The sequence below is a fragment of the Phoca vitulina genome, unplaced genomic scaffold (assembly GCF_004348235.1).
Source record: "Phoca vitulina isolate PV1807 unplaced genomic scaffold, GSC_HSeal_1.0 scaffold57, whole genome shotgun sequence".
Lineage (NCBI taxonomy): Eukaryota > Metazoa > Chordata > Mammalia > Carnivora > Phocidae > Phoca > Phoca vitulina.
Window position 1 is genome coordinate 8,781,655 of NW_022589760.1, and position 20,045 is coordinate 8,801,699.

Genomic DNA, 20,045 nt, shown 5'->3' on the forward strand with positions numbered 1-20,045 from the left:
TTTTATAGACTAAAAATTTAAAAAGGTTAGCAAATGGTTTAGATCCATTCACTGATGTAAGATGTAAAATAGCTGAATAAGGAGATTAAAAATCAATTCCTGACCTTATGAGGGCAACTTGCATTTTCTTCACAGACCAAATCTTTTTGCTCTCAGAATATCAGATTTGGACAATTGAGTAGGCCTATTACATTATATACTTTATTACTTCCTGAAGTTGGAAATTGGCTGCAAGTGCTGAATACAGATGGAATCTGGCATTCATTCTAAACTCGTATGTCAAGCATAAATTATTAAAATAGATTTACAGAAAAAAATCAGACACTCAAAAGAAAATAAAAATAATGTCTTCAAATTAGGTAAATGAAAATGTATCTGAAGTCTGAACAATTAATTGATATGTTCATGTTCAACATTTCACAAACTAATATCACCAACGATCTATGTTATATTAAACTGCTCAGAATTTCTGGATCTCTTTGAAAAATTTTAAAAATATTGGTAAACTGTTGACATTCTGTGGCCAATGGTTTTCTTTTTAAAATGTTATAAATGTATGCATATAATGCTTGTAAAATAAATTTGACTATACAATGACCAAACAACTGGTTTTTCTTCTGAACTAGTTTCAACTGATCTAGTTATACCAAAGGTTGAAATCAATTTAATACCCAAAAGCAATAATTCATATCATTTTAATTTTTAAAAAATTCAGTCCTTTGCAAAACAGCTGTTACCTTTGCTTACTTCATCATTTTCATGTTGTTTACCAGACTAAGAATTAGCCTTTTGTTGCTCAGTGTGGTTTGCAGGGGGCAGCAGCATCTATATCCCCAGTAAACATGTTAGAAATGCAGAATTTCAGGTCCTACCTAGACTCTACTGAATCAGAATCTGCATTTTAACAAGATTTCCAGATGACTGGTATGCACATTAAAGTTTGAGACACACAGGAATAGAATGTAACTTCCTAGAAACTGGAGTTTGAAATAACAAGTCATTTAATTACAAATTGTGTATTTGGCTCTATTTCTTTCTAAAGTGCTTTGATTATTTTATAGCTAACCAGCTATTGTTTTTAGCAGTGACCTTATATCCCCATATTTATTTACTCCTGTACACAATTCTAAGGCATTCAGAAGCCATATGATATTTAATGGATTCAAATTCCCTTCCTCAAATAATCCTGCTTTGCACTCTCACATTATATAATGGCTAGCTTAATTGAAACTGCTTTATACCGAAGATTTTCTTAAAAGAGAGTTCGTGGGCTAAGAAATGTTGCAAGACAAGGGATGCTATAAGAACTGTGGTGCCTGACTGAAGGCTAAAATATCAGTGTTAAACTGAGCAATTTTTTTTCCTGATGTAAAGAGAAAGACAATGGAAATCTTGCCTGATGACCATAAAGCAAGCTCCCATGTAAAAGTTTCATCCTGCTAGTTTGTGTGTGTTGGTGTGTGTTTATTACCCATTGTTAAGCCTCTCTTTTAAAATTTTAATGTATTCACATGTTCTTGAGGTTTCATGATCCAAGTAAAACTAGCAAAAAAAACTAGTAAATAACAGTTAAGATATTCTAAATATATAATATTAGAAGTGAGAGAGAGAAGCCGGCCTAGGCAGTTTCAAAAAGGTTGCATGTTTCACACTAAACTAAAAAACAGTCCCTAGCCTTCCCTCTGCCACAAAGTAAAATAAATCAGTCTAAGTTTATTCAGGGAAGAAATCAAAACTTAGCTTTGGCATATTTTGCCAGACTACCTTTACCTGACCTTTATTCCCTAACGTACAGACATATACCCCAGCATGGGCAATAAAATCATGCAGCAAGCAGACCAAAGTTAAAATCTTTCCCAAATTATATATAAACCTTCAGAAAATGTACTTCTAAGTCTTTAGGTAAATATGAATTTATAAAAATAAAACTATCCTTTGAGGAATGTATATTGCTTGGCATTTTAAGTAAATGGGTTTTCACGTCATTCTTAAAGAGTTGAAGTATTTATATAATTTAATGCCTTGATACTTTATTTATTTAGCCTTCATGTCAAAACTTCATTTTGCATGTTTTATAACATAATATGCACAATAAAGACATTTTTAATAATCTAAATTCAAAAGAAAATGTGTTTCTCAGAGTCCATAGTCACCCAGCCACCCCATCCCTCCCACCCCCCACCACTCCAGCAACCCTCAGTTTGTTTCCTGAGATTAAGAATTCCTCATGAGAAACAAACTGAGTGTTCTAGAGGGGAGGGGGTGGGGGGATGGATTAGTCTCATGATGGGTATTAAAGAGGGCACGTACTGAATGGAGCACTGGGTGTTATGCACAAACAATGAATCATGGAACACTACATCAAAAACTAATGATGTAATGTATGGTGATTAACATAACATAATAAAAAATAAAAGAAAATGTGGAAAACATAATATTTTCCATATCTGAATCAAATTGGGAAATTTTTGAGCTTAATAAAGCCAAAGAAATAAACAAGTCTTGGATATATTTAACTTTCTGATAAGGTAGAAAACTATTATTGCATTCAAGCACATCAGGGAACAGGTAAGATTGTGGAGTACATTAATTAAAGCTATCACCCAATGCCTTACATGAACTCCTATACCCTTAGTTTACTTACTGTAAAATGAAGGGGTTGGACCAAATGATCTTTCTGGTCCCCTTTACTTCCAGAGTTTATAAAACCTGGACCATACTTGGCATATTGCAATGTACCACCTGGCACTCAATGTATGTTGAATTTAATTTGATGTCACTATATATTACTTTGCTATTTTTGTTGTTCATTGGTTTTACCCAATCAGAATGTAAGCTTCTCAAAGCAGGTACTACTTTAAATTCTTTAATGATCACCCTTCATAGTCCAACCCTCACTCTAAAGAAATATAATACTGGGCAAGCAATACTTTTTTAGTTATTAATAGTTAATGGATCAATGCAGTAAAATTGGTAATACCTACAGTACCACGGGGCAAAGAAAGAATGTTTTATATGACTATTGATTTTTGTAAAACATCATATTTTTTTTCATTGGAAATGGACTTGAAATAATTTACCTTTTCTTCATTTTACTTTTGGGAAAATTTTACTCCAGGGAAATTAAGTTAGCTGCCCAAGATCACTCTCTAGATACAAATAAAATATAAATCATAAAATACCCTGTGTTCACACAATTTAAATAAAACTTTTGCTCACACTTTCTATACTAAAAACCATGGGATAAAGTTTAGAAGCCTGAAGACAACAATGATTTGCATATTGGAAGCTTAATGTCCTTTCGCTTGGTATGATCCAAACCTATACACAGTTAATTCCCAAAGATGTTGCTTCACAGATGGCATGTCAGAAGAAAACCAATACTTAAAAATCATTGAAAAATATTCCCTAAAATTACTCTTATATAAAAAATATAGATTTCTAAAAACTGAATTAAGATATAACACAAAATATTTGTCATATTAACTAAACTTAAACTTTATGGAGTATCATTATGATATGCCATAATTTGAATTCTTCCTATAAATAAAATAGAGGAAGTTTATGTGTCTCTGTGTTGTGTAGTGTTAAATGTCAATAGTCTTACTATTTTTACCATATAATTCTTACAGGGTTAGTGCACATAGACTCTAAATAAGAGGAGAATATGACATAAGTAGCCCATTAATTGATAAACTCATTTAAATATACTTGAACATACTTGTCTTTAAGATCTTTATTTTTTAATACAAGAAGCATTTTTTGTTGTTTTTTACATTCAAAACTTTGAGAAAATATACTCAAAGAAATGAAAGGCAAGATGAGATGCTGGGAAAAGTCCAAGTTTGGAGACTGAAAACCAACAATCCTGTATACGCTTCCCCTCTTACCATCTGGAAAGCCTATTTGATTTCTGACCTTCAGTTTTCCCACTGAAAAAAAAATAGGTAGAACCATTCCTTCTTTTTCTACTCAAAATTTTTTGACACTACATTAACATATATACTTTCAAAATGATATAAATATAAAAATGCTATAAATATAGGATACTGTACAAACTAAAGGTACTAGACTAGGAGAATGAATTGAAACAAAAGTGTGGTAGAAATCTTAATGCTTTATTTTCATTTCATATGATAACAATAAATGAATTGTAAAATCAGTACAAATCTCAACCTGTATTCTAATCACTTAAAGATTTTTAAAAAGAAATTAATTTTTATATAGTTTAATTAAAATTCATCAGCAAATTACTTTTATTACTGTCATGCTAGAATGTATATTATATTAATTAAAATAGTTTTTATTTTTTTTTTAAAGATTTTATTTATTTATTTGACAGAGAGAGACACAGCGAGAGAGGGAACACAAGCAGGGGGAGTGGGAGAGGGAGAAGTAGGCTCCCCGATGCGGGGCTCCATCCCAGGACCCTGGGATCATGACCTGAGCCGAAGGCAGACTCTTAACGACTGAGCCACCCAGGCGTCCCTTAAGTCAGTGTTTTACTTGGTAAACATGTCTGAGACCATGCATCCCTGGCTGCTAAGCACCATGGCGGACAGGGCTAGAAAGGTAACAGTTTTATTTTGAGCAGGGGGCAAATACAAGGCAGCACTTTACAGCTACATTGTAACTAGATCCTGCATTAAAATAGTTTTTATTAAAGAGAGAAAAATTATCTTGGAGGATTTAGTCTCTTGTTTCTTTCCCTTTCCTTTTTTTTTGTCTTCCCAAATGTACACATTTGAGTTGAGAAGATTAGGTAGAAAAAAAAAAAAAATCATTCTTTCAGATCTGGGCTGGAAATGACAACTATAACCATCATCACTCTTACTTTCAAAATCTATTATACTGATTTGATGCTTAACACATTAAAGACAATTAAAAGGACACTTTAACTCCTTATTAGTTGAGGATTTTTAAAGTGCAAAAGATAACAGAAGCATTTATGATTTCTGCCAAGTCACTCTTCTAATTTGAAAATTGTGATTGGAAAACTTTATCCAATTTTTTTACTGTTTGATAATGAGAATGCAGTCTTTCCACAGATGTCACCAAATCTCAAAAGATACTTTTCACCCTAAAATAGCTTTCTCCATGTAATAAACCTGTACTTTACAGTTAGTGTTGCACAGGGTGTAAATCTTAAGGGACCATGGCATATAGGTCATTTGATGTTTTCTCCTAAAAAAAGATAACCACATTTTAGGGATGATGCCTTCATGATAAACTTCTATTGAAAAATAACACCATTTCAGATAGGATTAGATTAATGTGAACATCATAAGCTAGTCTGGAGTATCAAGGCATCTTACCTAGTTTTCTTCATTCTGGATACTGAATGATCAATAACATCTTCAGATAATAGAACTCTGCTCAGAAAATGACATGTAATTTGGAATATTATAATATAAAGTCAATCCAATTAAATGTAGTTATATGTTTTTATTTTTCCCAAAAGTAAAAGTTAAATATGTCATTGATGAAAGAATGAATCTATTCTTACAGCATACTCTTTCTTCCCTCCCCAATTCCCAGTAAAGAAAGGTTCAGCCAACCCTACTACATGTGGAAATATGGACGATCTAAGAATTGTCCCTTTTCCACACACAAAAATAACTCTAAGAATATAGTAAAAAAAAAAACAAAAACAAAACAAAAAACAAGGGTTCTTTTGCCTCTGAAGATTGACATGGTAGCTGTATATGTTGGTATGAACATGATTTGACAAAGGCCTTAAAATCCTGTGTGTCTGTGTTTGGGGGGGTTGTCTAAGGGGAACACCCTATCAAAATATATAAATTTGAGCCACAAGGCAAAAAGGAGAGGGAAATAAAAATATGAAAGAAACATTTACTGAAAACATAAAAGAACGGGAAGAGAACACACCAGAAAGGATGGGATGCAGAGAAACAATTTCAGGAGAGTGTAGTGAGAAATTCAGAAAATTTGGATTCCCCAATGTACAATATTTGAATCCCTAGTTATAACCAAAGGAAAACAGATATTTTCAGGCATAAGAAAAAATATAACAAATCTAAGGAATTCCATCATAAATATTGTTTGAAATAAAATAGCAAAAAACACACAGATAGCAAGAAATCTTGCTGAGGAAAATTTCATAAATCTCTGAGTTTGAGGAAGATGTTCCTTGTTTTTTTTAACTTCTTTGAGGTCACTGAAGGGGAAGAGAGTGCAAGGTAGCTAGTGGGAAGGAGGAGGTAAAATGAGGATGAGTGGAGAAATAACTTAGGTAGATAACGTAGAGAAGAAGCAGGGAGGGAAGGCAGAGAAGCAGAGGAAAAAGAATAGAAATAGAGGTGTTTGTTGGGCCTAAAGGGGGGAAAAAGCCAAGATTAAGGGACTCATTGTGGGTAGAGAGAAAGCTGAAATGGGAAGGGTGGGAGAGATGATGCAGAGCAATATATGAAAAATGGAGTGCAATGAAGATAAGTGTGCTTGCAAGCGGTTTAAGAAGTTTACTTTCATGGTGGAAGATGGAGAACTTGGATGCCTGGGAGAGGAAGATGAGATGAGTATCAAGATATAGTGGATAGATGATTATGACTAAAGATAAATTTTCTTCCCCAAATTAGCATTCCTTTCTTTCTTAGTTATACTGATTTACTTTAGGCCCTCTTCATTAATTCCTCTTCTTTTCTGGATGTTGCAGTATATATATTTTTTAATTTTTTATTGTTATGTTAATCCCCATACATTACATCATTAGTTTTAGATGTAGTGTTCCATGACTCATTGTTTGTGCATAACACCCAGTGCTCCATGCAGAACGTGCCCTCCTCAATACCCATCACCAGGCTAACCCATCCTCCCACCCCCCTCCCCTCTAGAACCCTCCGTTTGTTTTTCAGAGTCCATCGTCTCTCATGGTTCACCTACCCCTCCAATTTCCCCCCCTTCATTCTTCCCCTCCTGCTATCTTCTTCTTCTTTTTTCTTAACATCTATTGCATTATTTGTTTCAGAGGTACAGATCTGAGATTCAACAGTCTTGCACAATTCACAGCGCTTACCAGAGGACATACCCTCCCCAGTGCAGTATATTTTTAACTTATTTGCTTCCACTTTCTTTTCCAAATGCATTAATTTATTCAAATATTCATTTAAAGACAAACAACAAAAATGTTTCTATTGTGTGCCACCTACTACCCAATTTCCTCAACCTGCTTGTTGTTTTTAACATATTTGCTTGAAAAAAACTTTAAAGATGGCCTATGTCTACAAAATACACACATACCTCTTAACTTCACAGTGGGACATCAGGCCCTCTCACCTTTCCTTACTTAGTCTTTGTGAGGCTCTTCCAGGTCTACTTCCTGGCTAGCCACTGCTTAGGAATGTCTTATTTTTCAAAGCCAGAGAAACACCTTCTTTATGAATCTTTTCTCAATCTCTTAACAAAAATTAATTTCTCCTCCATTATGCTCAATTAGAACATTTATCACATTGTATTTAAATTTATAAGAGTGTCCTGGCTCACAGAAGCATCAAGCCACCTTTTCATATTCTCTTTTGTATTCCTAGAGCCTAGCACATTGTCTGACACAGTAGATGACTAATTAATGTTTATGGATACTTTGGTAAATAAATACACAGACGACACCTCCTTTAAAATATGTGAAGCAAGATTCCTGGAGAAAATTAGATTTCAAACTTTCATCCCCTGAATAATTTCCCTTCCTACTAATAGAAAATGTGGCAGCCATACATATTTTGTCAAAGTAGGCTAAAGCCAGTGGTTAATGTAAAGTCTCCTTATAGGTGTGGCTCCCCTCCTACCCCAAGAACCTTACAAATCCTGGATAAGGCTGTTGTGGACTGATTGCATAGAGAAAAGGAGAATTTTCTGCTTTCTAAGTTTCTACCAGATTTCTTCCTGCCGCCAGCATTCTGGAAGCTCTCTATCAGGAATTTCTATCTTGCAAAAAAACAAAGTTTTGGATACCAGGAGAATAAATAGTGTGAAACCTGGAATCCATTCTGCCAGGGATTCCAGCTGCCCAAACCAACACTACTTGGGTGTCCATCAGAATTGCATTTGGGTGATTAAAAAAAAAAAAAAAAAAAAAAGACTCGTTTCAACCCTCAGCGAATAATTGAACTTTAGAAAATGAATGTGTTTTTATGCTTGGTCTGTGTTTCCTTCCCATTTCTGTATTTCAAACGCACAACAAGTTTAAGTTTGCTGACTTTTCTGATATACCACGTAAGGGAAGCTGTCTGTCAAAGGTTAGAAGAAAACAAAATCCTAGATTTACAAAACATAGCAATTCTTTTCTACTGCTTCCTTTCCCCCAAATTTCCCACCTGCCTCCAAACCAACATACAGTAAGTAAGCAGTTTGTTGTGATCCTCTCTGAACATAATTTCCTTGGGAAGGTAACAGGTTCTGAGGCCCAGTTGCCTACATCCTGTCTAGGTCCCCTCCCTTTTGCCCTGTGCAACCTTCTCCAACTGCGCGCTGAGGTCCTTCTCCCAAAACTAAAGTAAGGATTGTCAGCAACCAGAGGTAAAGGATTAGCCTCAAATTCAGGAAAACAGGTGGGTTGCTCCTTAAAACGAGAAAAGCAAACTAAGAGAGGAAGCCTAAACGGGCTCCTGTCTTGAAAAAATCCTATTCCTGAATCTTCCCGATTTGGCGCGCCGGTCTCCAGGGACTGTGCATCCTCATTATAAGGAGCACGGTGGCCTCTCCTCTGCAGCAGCAGCAGCAGCAGCAACTAGAACCTTTCTTTTCACAACTCCCAGTCTCCAGTCCCTCTTTCAGTGAAGGAAGGGGACTCCTCACACAGCGCCACCGCCTTTGATTGACCCCCTCCCCCGCCGCACCATTTCTTTGCCAAGAAGGCCCTCTTCGCTTTCTAGGGAGAAAAGATGGCCACGGGATTTTAGAGACGCCGGTCTTCACATCCCCCTTCCTTTATCACCCAGGAAGGAGAGAAAACAGCGGACATTTAACACTGGTAACTACTATTATTTTATCCGAAGAACGTGCCCTCTAAAATGCCGCTAAATAAGTAAATTCACAGTTAATAGTTAAGGTGTAAACTGAAAGGGGGAAGAGAACGGGGGGGGGGGGTTAGGGGAAGTAAAAGAATGAGGGGAGATCCTCAATCTGTGTTTGATCCCGAGGTTCAAAGCCCCTGACCCCCAACCGGCACTAGTCTCCACCGCCTCCCAGGTCTCGGTGCGCCTCTTGGGAGCTGGAAGGAGGGGCGGAGACTTAGAGCGCGGGAAGGAGGCCCAAAGGCAGCGAGGGCGGCTGCGTACCGGGAGCGCGCGGGGCAGGGTTGATCGCGCTCCCGACCGTGACTACAGGCTCGGCTTTCTCTTGGCCTTGCCTCTCATGGGCTGACATCATTGCCAGAAGGAGGGGCTGCCCAGGCGAAGGTGACTGGAGAAAAAGGTTCTTGGGCCTCACTGGTGGAGGCGCTCCTTTACCTCTTGGCAGAAGCAGCACGGTGGCAGTGTGGCTGGACTCAGCCCTTGCGAGCTGCGCGAGGGTATTCTTAATTTAGCAGAGGGAGAAAGGTATCTTTAGACCTGAGCGCGTCTCTTGGTTCATTCATCAAAACCGCCCGCATATCGTCCGCACTTCCTCGGATGAACCAGACAAAGGCAAGAAAGGGGGAAACATCTACAAATACTGTTACTTCTACTTGCTCTCAAATGCCCATCCCACCCCCAAAATACGCAGGCTAAAGGACAGCCCTGAGGCTTAGATTTCCGGCCGTGATTGTGCGAGTTTGTTTCAAATAAGAGTGGAATTCTATTTAGTCTTTACCAAGTTCAGAAGGTGCCCGCGAGTAACCTTTTCTTTTTTTTCCGAGTCACACCTGTTTTAACCTTTTATGGAAGGAGGAAGAGTCGCTTTAGTCCTAAAGCACCACTACCTTCTCAGATGTTGCGCTGTGTTCAGAATTCTCTGCACTACCCTCAGGTTGTTTCCTTGTTGCAGCACTTAAAAGTACGCAAGCACTCCTCCAAAACCATCGCCCCCTCCGCATATTTTCTACCCGCTTCCCGGCCTATCCCGATTTTTAAACACTTCCTTCCGCATACTTTCCTTAATACAAAAACAGCTCCTGTGCTAGGATTAAATGCCATCATGAGATATTTGCACACAAGGACTTGCTTTCGTTTTGTTCTTGCTATTTAATTTTATTTATTCGTTTGTGCTAGCCACTCTCTTCTTAGGTCTTTGTTTTGTGGGTGTGTGCCGCAGTGGCGCAAGTTTCGATTCCCAGCCCCCAGCCAACGTTTTGGAAGGGCACCCCACTCGGAGAAGCGAGGGCCCTCCTACAGATGCGTGTGCACGGTCATTCCATAAAGGCACCCGGGCGACCCCACCCCAAACCGCATGGCGGCCAAAGTGGCAAAACCTGGAATAATTCATATGGAAATGAAGAGGCCCTCTTCAGTTGAATTCTAAGTGTTTCCTTGGGGGAGGAAAGGAAGTGGTTCCCGTTGTACACTCTTGGAAAGGGACCTCCCCGCTTTTTGGCAAGGAAAAGAAGTCAATTTGTGGCTAAGCGTTCATATGTAATTTCTATCTCCAACCGAGGGCAGCCTGCCTCTCTGCTTTTCTAAAGTCTCTAAAGAAAAGCACCCATTTGCGACTATGCGCTTTTAAAAAGTCACCTTTTCTGATGACGTCCTTATTGAGGCATTCATTTTCGAGAAAAAGGGCTGTTTTATGGCTACGCGCTTAAAAAAATAATTCTTTTCTGGAGAGAACTGTTTTTAGGTTCTGTCTTAATAAACGCTATTCATTTATGGGCTAGGTGGGCGGTCTTGTTTTTGTTGCTGTTTTGTGACTTTTTGGCTAAGGGATTAAAAGTCATTTTTTTAGTAAGAGAGAGACCCTTTTATGTTCGGCTACGCTCTTAGAACAAGTCTTTTTTTTTTTTTTTTTTTTTTTTAATGAGGAAAGTATATTTTTCAGTACGATTATAAGAAATTTCTTTTTTAAAGCTAGGTAGAATTTTTCACACCTACCACCTCCACATTCAGCAGATGCTGCTGGCTGAGCACAGCTCCATAAGTAGGGCGGGAAGGAAAGGCGGGGAGGCCAGCACCAGGCAGAACGGCCCGGGGAACCTGCGCGCTCCGTGGCGCGCTGCGCTCTCCTTCACTCTGTGCCAAGGGTCGGGCCCCCAAAGGTTAGAGCCAGCGTGGCTGGGATCCAAACCCCTAGCCCCCAGAGATACAAGCGCACAGCTCCCTCCGCTCTGCCAGGCTAGCCAGAGTCCCGGGTATGATCTTTTTTTCAGCACCTGCCCCAATCTTAGAGTTTCCCTCAGCCTGGCTGAAGCTGACTGTATCTGTTAAAGTGAAAGACCTTTTTGCAGTGCCAATGTCGGGGAAATTCATGAGTGGACACTTTTCTGACAGAAGTGAGAGTTTTCTCAAAGTAACCAAGCCAAGCCAAGCGGTGGCAGTGCCTAAAAGATAATCTATCTGCGCTCACCTGTGGGGTTTGCTCTTTCTCTTACCTCCAGGGAACATATGGGGGAAGAGGAAAGGGAGGACACCAGAAGCGTCTCTAAAATCATTCTTGTCATAGTCAAGACCCCAGGAGTGGGCAGCGGGAAGCCTCCGCGTACTAAGTGCGGTACTCACGCCTCACTGGCCGCACTCTATTCTGGCACCCGGACCCGATACTTACCCAGTGAACGAAGCCTCTACAGTAGAATGAGATGGTAAGTAAAAAAGAGAAAAGGCTTTCGCTAGCTCCACCGAGACTGCAATTGCTGTAGCGCGCTCAACCGCCACAGCTCACAGTCCCTGAAGCAGCTGGAGTCGTGGAGGCTGCCTCTGAGGCTGTTCAGAACGCCGGGGCTGCCTGGGCGGCCTGTGTCGCCGCTGCTAATGTCACTCGGCGCATTCAGTTCAGCTTGCTTTCTGCTTTGCCACGCGGGCCGCTGCGTGTAGCTCTGGCTCGAGCGGGCTCGCAGATCCTCCTACCCTGACGGTTCACCTACTGCGTGGAGCCCGTGCCGAGCCAGCCCTTTTCAAAGGCGAGGGGGAGGGACTAGATAGAGGGGAAGAAGCGGGAAAGGAGGGGGGTTGAGTAAGTGGAGGGCGGGGGTGAGGGGAGAAGTAAACCCGGGTCCGGGCCGCCTGCTGGGAGGGGATGGCGCAGCACCTACCTACAGCTGGGTAACCCCCTCTGGTCCCCACTCTCTGCATCCCACATCTCCCACCGCTCCGGGAGCGGCCCCTCCCGGCAGACAGGGAATCAGGGGAGAAGGGCGGGGGCGAGACGGCGGTAAGCTTAGGAAGTACTGTTTGCCGCCCCCGGAAGGCGGCGGAGTGTGTGCTGGTTGCTCGCTCCAGTGCGGACCCGCTGCTGGGGAAAACGCGCCGCTTTCGGGCTGCGGGTTTTGCAGAGTAAGAACTAGGGCATGCGTTGCTCCTCTCGGCCCTCCACTCGCTGCTGTCTTGGCTTCCTTTTAGGTTTAACTCATTCACATTATCTTGCAGAAATTTTATTTCATTTTTGTTATGTGTGTTTTTCTCCTGACCCCCCCTCATGGCCCTGCTAGAGAACAAGCATTCAGAAGCACCATTTTCTCATACAAAGGATACTTAAGACAAACTGGTGGAAGTAGGGGCAAGAGCCGCGGGAAACCGTAGTTGGAGTCAAGAGACTGGGTCTGCATATATCGTACTCAACTGTGAGCCAGGTCTGGTACCTCGCTTGCCTTTCAGATTGATGTCCGGGGGGTGGCAGAGAGGGGGATAAGAGGGAGATCAAGCATTTGGCTACCCCAGACAACAAGTACATAGGAGAGTAAGCAGGTCGGTGGCTTCGGGCTGCTTTAGTGAGGTGCAGCGCTTTGCTGCCTGGGACCCGGCAGCATTGCGGGTGTGGAGAACACCATTTCTAAGGTAGGAAAGGATGCAAGAGAGGGAGGAAGCCAGCCCTGAGCCCGCAAGACTGGTGCTTGCCAGAGCGCTCCAGCTGCCTGGTTAGTGACGCCAGGTCGGGCAAAGGCGTGCCAGGTTTCTCAAGAACACTAAAGCAAGGAGGGGCAGTGTGGCTGGTTTATGCCTCTGCTGGGTCGTGGGTATCTAGAAACAGGGCTAATTTCCCCGTCCCAGTCATGGGATTAAAAGAGGAGCAACAACCAAAACCTTCCCAGCCGGTCTACTCTGATTTTTACTCTAAAGAGTGAGTCCTTAAATTTATCCAGAGGCCAGAGAATGAACCAGTAAATTCCTCTTCAGAAAGGTGTTGGGTTCTAGGGGAAAAAACCCATTTTCCATGTTTAACCAAGAGAAAGATTTATCTTTCTAGTGCTCTGCTTTGTCTTGAGGAGGAGACTTTCTTTCCTGAAAAAAAAGAGTAAAAGTAGATAATGTTTTTGGGTGCCAAGAGCACATTATTCATTTTTATTTTTTGTCTATTGAATGAAAGAGGGAATGCATCTGCGTAGGGTAGAACATCAAGAAGGGGAAAAATGCTAATTATCACGAGTTGATTTTCTCTAATAGCTTCTTCATGGAAAATTTTTGGTGGTTGTTTTGGTTTTGCGCTTTTTTTAATCATTGAAGGGCAAATCTTTATGACTTCTTTCCCTAGTATGTCCATTTCCATCTTCATAACTGCCTTCTTTCCAATTTCTGATTTTTTTTTTTTTAAAGATTTTATTTATTTATTTGAGACAGAATGAGAGAGAGAGAGAGAGAGAGCACATGAGAGGGGGGAGGGTCAGAGGGAGAAGCAGGCTCCCCGCCGAGCAGGGAGCCCGATGCGGGACTCGATCCAGGGACTCCAGGATCATGACCTGAGCCGAAGGCAGTCGCTTAACCAACTGAGCCACCCAGGCGCCCACAATTTCTGATATTTTTTGAAGGTTAAAACCTTCATTCAAATAATCCTCATATCACTTTCCTTTTCCTTTTGCTATTTATTTATTTGTTTATTTATTTTACATGTAAATCTACTATTGAGAGTGTCATTAGCACCACAGTTCAGTGTGATCTTCATGAGAGAGAACACACTGAAGTATTTACTATTACATTTTACTCCTCCTGTAACTCTGCCTTCATTATTCATAGTATCCAGCACATGCATTGTCCTCTTCTTGGAAACTAGGAAAATGTCTTGGAGATGAAATTAGAAGCTATCAAGTGGTTACAGTTCTGACTCTTGGGGTTTGCACTTCTGGATAATACTGTGCCATAGAGGATGGCAGGAACTCAATAAAAATAAAATCACTGACTGATCCAGGACAGTCTGAAGACAGTGCCATGGAGGCACTCTCGGAGCACTAATAATCATTTATAACATCAACTTTATTTTTTTTCAACTTCCCTCATTTTTAAATGTTTATTATGATACCTTATTTAAAAAAAATAAGTTAATAACAATTGTGAACATGGAATACTGAGACCATAGTTTTAAAATATAACATCCACTTTAGATACCAATTAACTGATTTCTTAAAATTTCCATCTAAATTCAATGCAGGAGGAGAGAACTAATCAGTGATTGTTATGAAGCATTTAGTTATCATCCTGACAGACTCAAGAGGTTAATATTATTATCTACATTTTACAGTTCCTGAAACTGAAATTCATAGAAGACAGATAATTTGCACAAGACCATGGAGCTGAAGAGTAACAGACTCTGGATTTCCATTCAGAGTGTATAACTTCTAAATTCAGCTACATGGTTGCTTTATAGTTAATCTGGATTATTCTATAATGTACAGCACAGCATTTAGTTTTAAGTGTGCAGTCCAATAGAAAATTATCTCTGTAGAGTAGAAACATTACTTACAGACCAAGGAGGCTAACAGTTAAACTAAGTAAATCAGAAAATCATCTGAGAAATGCAGTTTGTTTATTAAAATGACAGAAATCCACATCTAAAAATAATGAAAATATTTCCCGTTTTCTCTTCTCCTGTGTTCTGTCTGATGGTGGCATCAATGAGCAATGGCATAACCAAAAGCCAGGGCATGTGGCAAAAGCTCTCCTCCTGGTACTTTAACTCTAAAATGACTGATGGGGACTCAACTCTTTTTACATACAAAAAGAAGGAATCTTTGATTGAATGCTTTTTATGCACCATCAATATTATATACATTGTCTTATTAATCCTCAAAACCATTCTGTGAAATAGCTATTATTAGCTTCATTTTCTTTTTTTAACAAATGAGGAAACAGAGATTCACAGAGGCTAGATAAAATGCCCAAGGTTCTATAGATATAAAGTATAGAGAATTGGGAAATTCAAACCCCTGTCATATCCAGTCCATTATGCTGACTCTCAGCATATGGTCCTCCAGTTGTGTGGCTACACATTTTCAGAATTTGCTTTACATTAAAAACTATATAATTAACAAAAGCCCTCAAAAGTTAAAAGGATACTGTAGGAATTTGGTTTTTGGAGGAAATACCATGAAGGAGCGGTGACATTTATTGTATTTTGTTTGTTCAGTGTTCCAACTTGGAACTTGATCTGGGGTTCTGCTAAAATCAGAAAAGGGAAATTATGGTAATGTGTACCCTAGAAACATGGAAATTTGTCTAATTTGTGAAGATTAAACTATGAAGCCATTATATAATTATAGACTGGATCAGAGAAGAGATTTAAAATACTTCAATGAGTAAGGATGTTTCTCAGGCTGGTAAGAATTGATTAAAACTGAGAAATACTGTGTTAATGTGAAAAAGACCCAGCCGGTCTACTCTGATGTGTACTCCAAAGAGTGAGTCCTTAAATCAGCCATGGAAACCTAGTTAAAAAAGAGTCAGAGAGATGAAATTTGGTAGCTCCCATTCATGTTCATTTTCATCTCACTAGCAAAACCACCATTGATATGAGATTGATGAAGCAAATCAAATATTCTGAGATTTCAGTTGCCCTTGCATTGAATTACGCCTTATCAAGCAATGTGATTGTAATTTGACTTCCATGTATTCTGTTTGCACAGAGAATGCACAAGCCATCCAGATAAATGAGAATGGTACTTTGTATCAAGTGATAGTTATTTTGCATAAAATCCCATTCATCTTTGTGTTGTCCACAACAGCTTGCATTGAACTTTGCGCATAAATGTTATAGTCTATGAATAATCATTGTTATTGAGAAAGTAGGTGGGCATGTGGCCATAAAACTGTAATACTGGATGAATTACATTCTGTATATTTTTTCATATTTAATTTTAACCATCTGCAACAATTGCAATTAGTAGGAGGCAGTGATGCCCAGTGGTTCAGAAAAGAACTGTGATTTTAGACCAAATTTGAAGTTCTGGCTCTGGCATTTTTTAGCTCTGTGGCTGTGGGCAAATTAATCTCTGGACCTGTATTGTATAAGATAGACACTAGCCACATGAGACTATCGCGCACTTGCAATGTGACTAATCCAAACTGGGATGCACTGTAAGTATAAAATACATACCTTATTTTGAAGATTTAGTGCATGCACATACACACATATGTAAAATATATCATTAATATTTTATATAATTCTATGATAAAATGATAATAGTTTGACTAATTGGTTAAACATTATTAAAAATAATTTCACCCTTTTGTTTTCAATATTTTAAATGTAGCTGCTAGAAAGTTTTAAATTACATATGTGGCTTGAATTATATATGTTTTCCTTTTTGTAAGATTTATTTGTTTTTTTGAGAGAGAGAGAGAGAGTGCATAGGGGAGAGGGACAAAGGGAGAAAGAGAGAGAAACCTAAGCAGATTCCATGCTGAGTGCAGAGCCCAACACAAGGCTCAATCTCACAACTCTGAGATCATGATATGAGCAGAAACCAAGAGTCGGAGACTTAACTGACTGTGCCACCCAGGTGCCTATATACATATTTTTCAATGAGCTATCCTAAAAGCTTCAATTTCTTTCCCCCAAAAATGCAGATAATAACCTTATTTACCTCAAATTATTATAGTGATATTTAAATAAAATAATGCACTAAAGTTCTTAGCACAGTATCTGACATTAAGCTAAAAAGTTGTCACTCTCTAAGAGTTCCGAAATAAAGATGTTAAGTAAATTTTTTTAAAAAAGAAACTTAGGGGTGCCTTGGTGGTGCAGTCGGTTAAGCCTCCGACTCTTGGTTTTGGTTCAGGTCATGATCTCAAGGTTGTGATCTCAGGGTGGTGAGATCGAGCCCCACATTGGGCTCCCTGCTCAGCGTGGAGTCTGCTTAAGACTCTCTCTCCCTCTACTCCTCCCCTCCTTTCTCTTTCTAAAAGAAAGAAAGAAAGAAAGAAAGAAAGAAAGAAAGAAAGAAAGAAAGAAAGAAAGAAAGAAACTTAAACTCTAATGGATTAGGGACTACCTAAGGAGAAAACTTTAGTTAAGAATTCATTTTTATTTATTTATTTTTTAAGTTATTATTTAAATTCCAGTTAGTTAACATATAGTGTAATATTAGTTTCAGATGTACAATATAGTGATTCCACACTTCCACACAAGACTGGGTGTGTTCATCCAGCAAGTATTTTTATTTATTTTTATCCCAAGTGAAATCATTCTACTTTTCTCTCTAAAAACAACAAACAGGGCGCCTGGGTGGCTCAGTTGGTTAAGCGACTGCCTTCGGCTCAGGTCATGATCCTGGAGTCCCGGGATCGAGTCCCACATCGGGCTCCCTGCTGAGCAGGGAGTCTGCTTCTCCCTCTGACCCTCCTCCCTCTCATGCTCTCTGTCTCTCATTCTCTCTTTCGCAAATAAATAAAAAAAAATAAAATAAAATAAAAAAATAAAAAAATAAAAACAACAAACATACATGTGTGCTGCTAGGGGAAGGAACAGTATTGTGACATATAAAAACGATAATGTGTATAATAGTGTTTTGAAGAGTTAGAAATACTTTCTCAATTCCAAGCATTTTTACTATCATAATTTATACAGACACTTTTACATTTAATTGGTGGATATTTCTAGTGTTGAGGCATTCAAGTCATAAATGAAAATGAAGCTGCAACTAGTGCAGGTACACAGAGGGCAAATGAATTTCAGCAGAAGCTAAAGATACAGGAATGGGAGAAAACCTGGTAGTTATAGAACTCTAATGTCTTCAGCAGTTTTACTGTAGAAATACCATACCTAACTGGTGACAAAAAGCATTGCTCAACTAGAGACACTAGAGGGTGCTGTTAGTGAGAGCTTAGAAGGATGAAAAAAGTCTTCCAACACTTTCCCCTCTTCATCACTATAGGTGATAAGAGTTTGTAAAGGGCATACCTGTGAAATGAAACTAACATTTCTCCATTCCTTCCTGGATGTGCTTTGGAAGTTGTTTTTTTTTTTTTTTTTTTTTTTTATTCCTGGGATTAGCTTTACAACATTACCAAAATAGTAAAATATTAGAAGTTTGTTATAATGCTCGGGCAAATAATTGGGAAAAGTTTGAAATGTTTCCCTACTTTGAGAAAAACTATCAAAGCCCAAAGAGGGGTGATGAGAAACAAAAATACCCAAGTAAGTGTTTTCAATGAAGGAAAGTTTTCAACAGTAATTCCTGACTCCTCCATCAACTTCTGTAATTAAATACAGGTAGGACAATTGCTTGGTAATCATGCCGTATAATTTTTTTTTTCTCTCTCTCTAGGCTTGAATAGCTATACACACTTGCTGTGGACAGAAACTGCTGCTGAATTACTCTCATAGGAGCCTGGGAATTATGGCCTCATGTGTATAGCTGAACTTTGCTGAAGCACTGAGCCTCTGATTAATGCAATTAAACAAGTAAAGGTATGTAGTGTTGCCCTCAAGGTTGCTGTTCCTAGTAAAGAATCTGTTTCTCCTACTGTACTCTCATTTTTCTACAGATGAGTAGTTGCAAACTGTACTGGATGTGGCTTTTCATCTGTGTGTTATTTGCCTATATTGTGATGGAAGCACACGAGCTGGGAAAAATGAGTCTTTTAAAGCACAGAATGATCATAATGCTGTTAATGGTCTTTGTCCTCTTTTCCTTAGGACGGGCTTTAACTTGAGTTATTCAGAACTTGCTTGGCGAGATGAAAGAGTCAATGAAGTTTTGGTTGCTGAGGAAAGGAGAATTCTTTTTTGTTGTTTCTTTTAACATGGAGATTGAGTTTATTTTTTTCCCATTCTACAAAAACTCCTATGTGGTCATCTCCTCAGGAAATAGGTGCCAGCTACTGCTCTAAATTTAGGAAATACACACACATTAGAAACTAATCACGTAATTTTTCCAAAGCAATATACTGGCATTGATAAAAATATACATTTTTTAAAAATAAAATAAAAAAATAAAAAAAATAAAAAGTTCTAGGCTAATATCATACCACTCTGAGCCTTCTTTATTTTTAAGCCTCTTTATTTCTATTATAAGGTATGACTATGAACTTTGTATTGTTTGTGAAATCAGTTATATTTTCTGATTTTTGATAACAAATATACTTTGTATTTGATTGAAACATGTAGAAAATTGCTTTACTTTTTTTTGTTTTTAACAACTGTGGTTGTGGTTTAATCAACATAGTGCTTAGTAGATTGCTACTTTGAGCCAGTTTTTTGACTAGGGTGTTGCGGATATCTCATTTTAAATGATTAGACATGTGTTTAGATAATCAATGTAGAGTTTCTGTTTTCTTTTAAGATTGGAGAGTTTTTATTTTATCATTACTGAAACTTAGCTGAATGTCAGTTTCTGTGTTTGGATAGAATATAAAAACCAAGAATTCTCATTTGCCAAAGCACAGCTGGTCTCCACTATTCCTTTTAGATTTCCTTTCAAATAAGGTGAAGAGCAGTGATTCATTTTACTTTCATGCAAAAGAAAAAAAAATGATGTCTTGAATTTTTCACTTAATTGTTCTTTGTTGACTAAGTTCTAAAAAAAAGTGAAACCACAGATGCAATTTGGCGCATGACTGATTGTGTTGTGCTTGTCTTTTTTGACAGGCTACGTAGTGAAGGAAAAGTGTTTGGAGCATAGAGTGTTCTCATTTTAAGGAAAAAAAAAAGTGTAACAAAATTGGCAATGAAAATAAAATACTGTTCCTGGATTCCTT

General features: G+C 38.7%; 1 protein-coding gene, 1 long non-coding RNA gene and 1 other non-coding gene across 3 annotated transcripts in view; 1 reads left to right on the forward strand and 2 right to left on the reverse strand.

Annotated features, from left to right (window-relative positions):
• PCDH11X (protocadherin 11 X-linked) overlaps positions 1-12,034 on the reverse strand; it is a 585,951-nt gene extending 573,917 nt beyond the window's left edge. The window contains exon 1 of the mRNA XM_032389982.1: positions 11,689-12,034. The gene's annotated coding sequence lies outside the window, so the exon portion shown is untranslated. The remainder of the gene's footprint in view (positions 1-11,688) is intronic.
• On the reverse strand, positions 4,516-4,646 carry LOC116623182. The gene has a single exon (XR_004297691.1). It is a non-coding gene; the product is annotated as a small nucleolar RNA SNORA63 (small nucleolar RNA).
• LOC116623099 lies at positions 8,699-18,750 on the forward strand. The gene is made up of 3 exons (XR_004297677.1): positions 8,699-8,983; positions 11,522-11,722; positions 18,614-18,750. It is a non-coding gene; the product is annotated as an uncharacterized LOC116623099 (long non-coding RNA).
• The last annotated feature ends 1,295 nt before the right edge of the window (positions 18,751-20,045 follow it).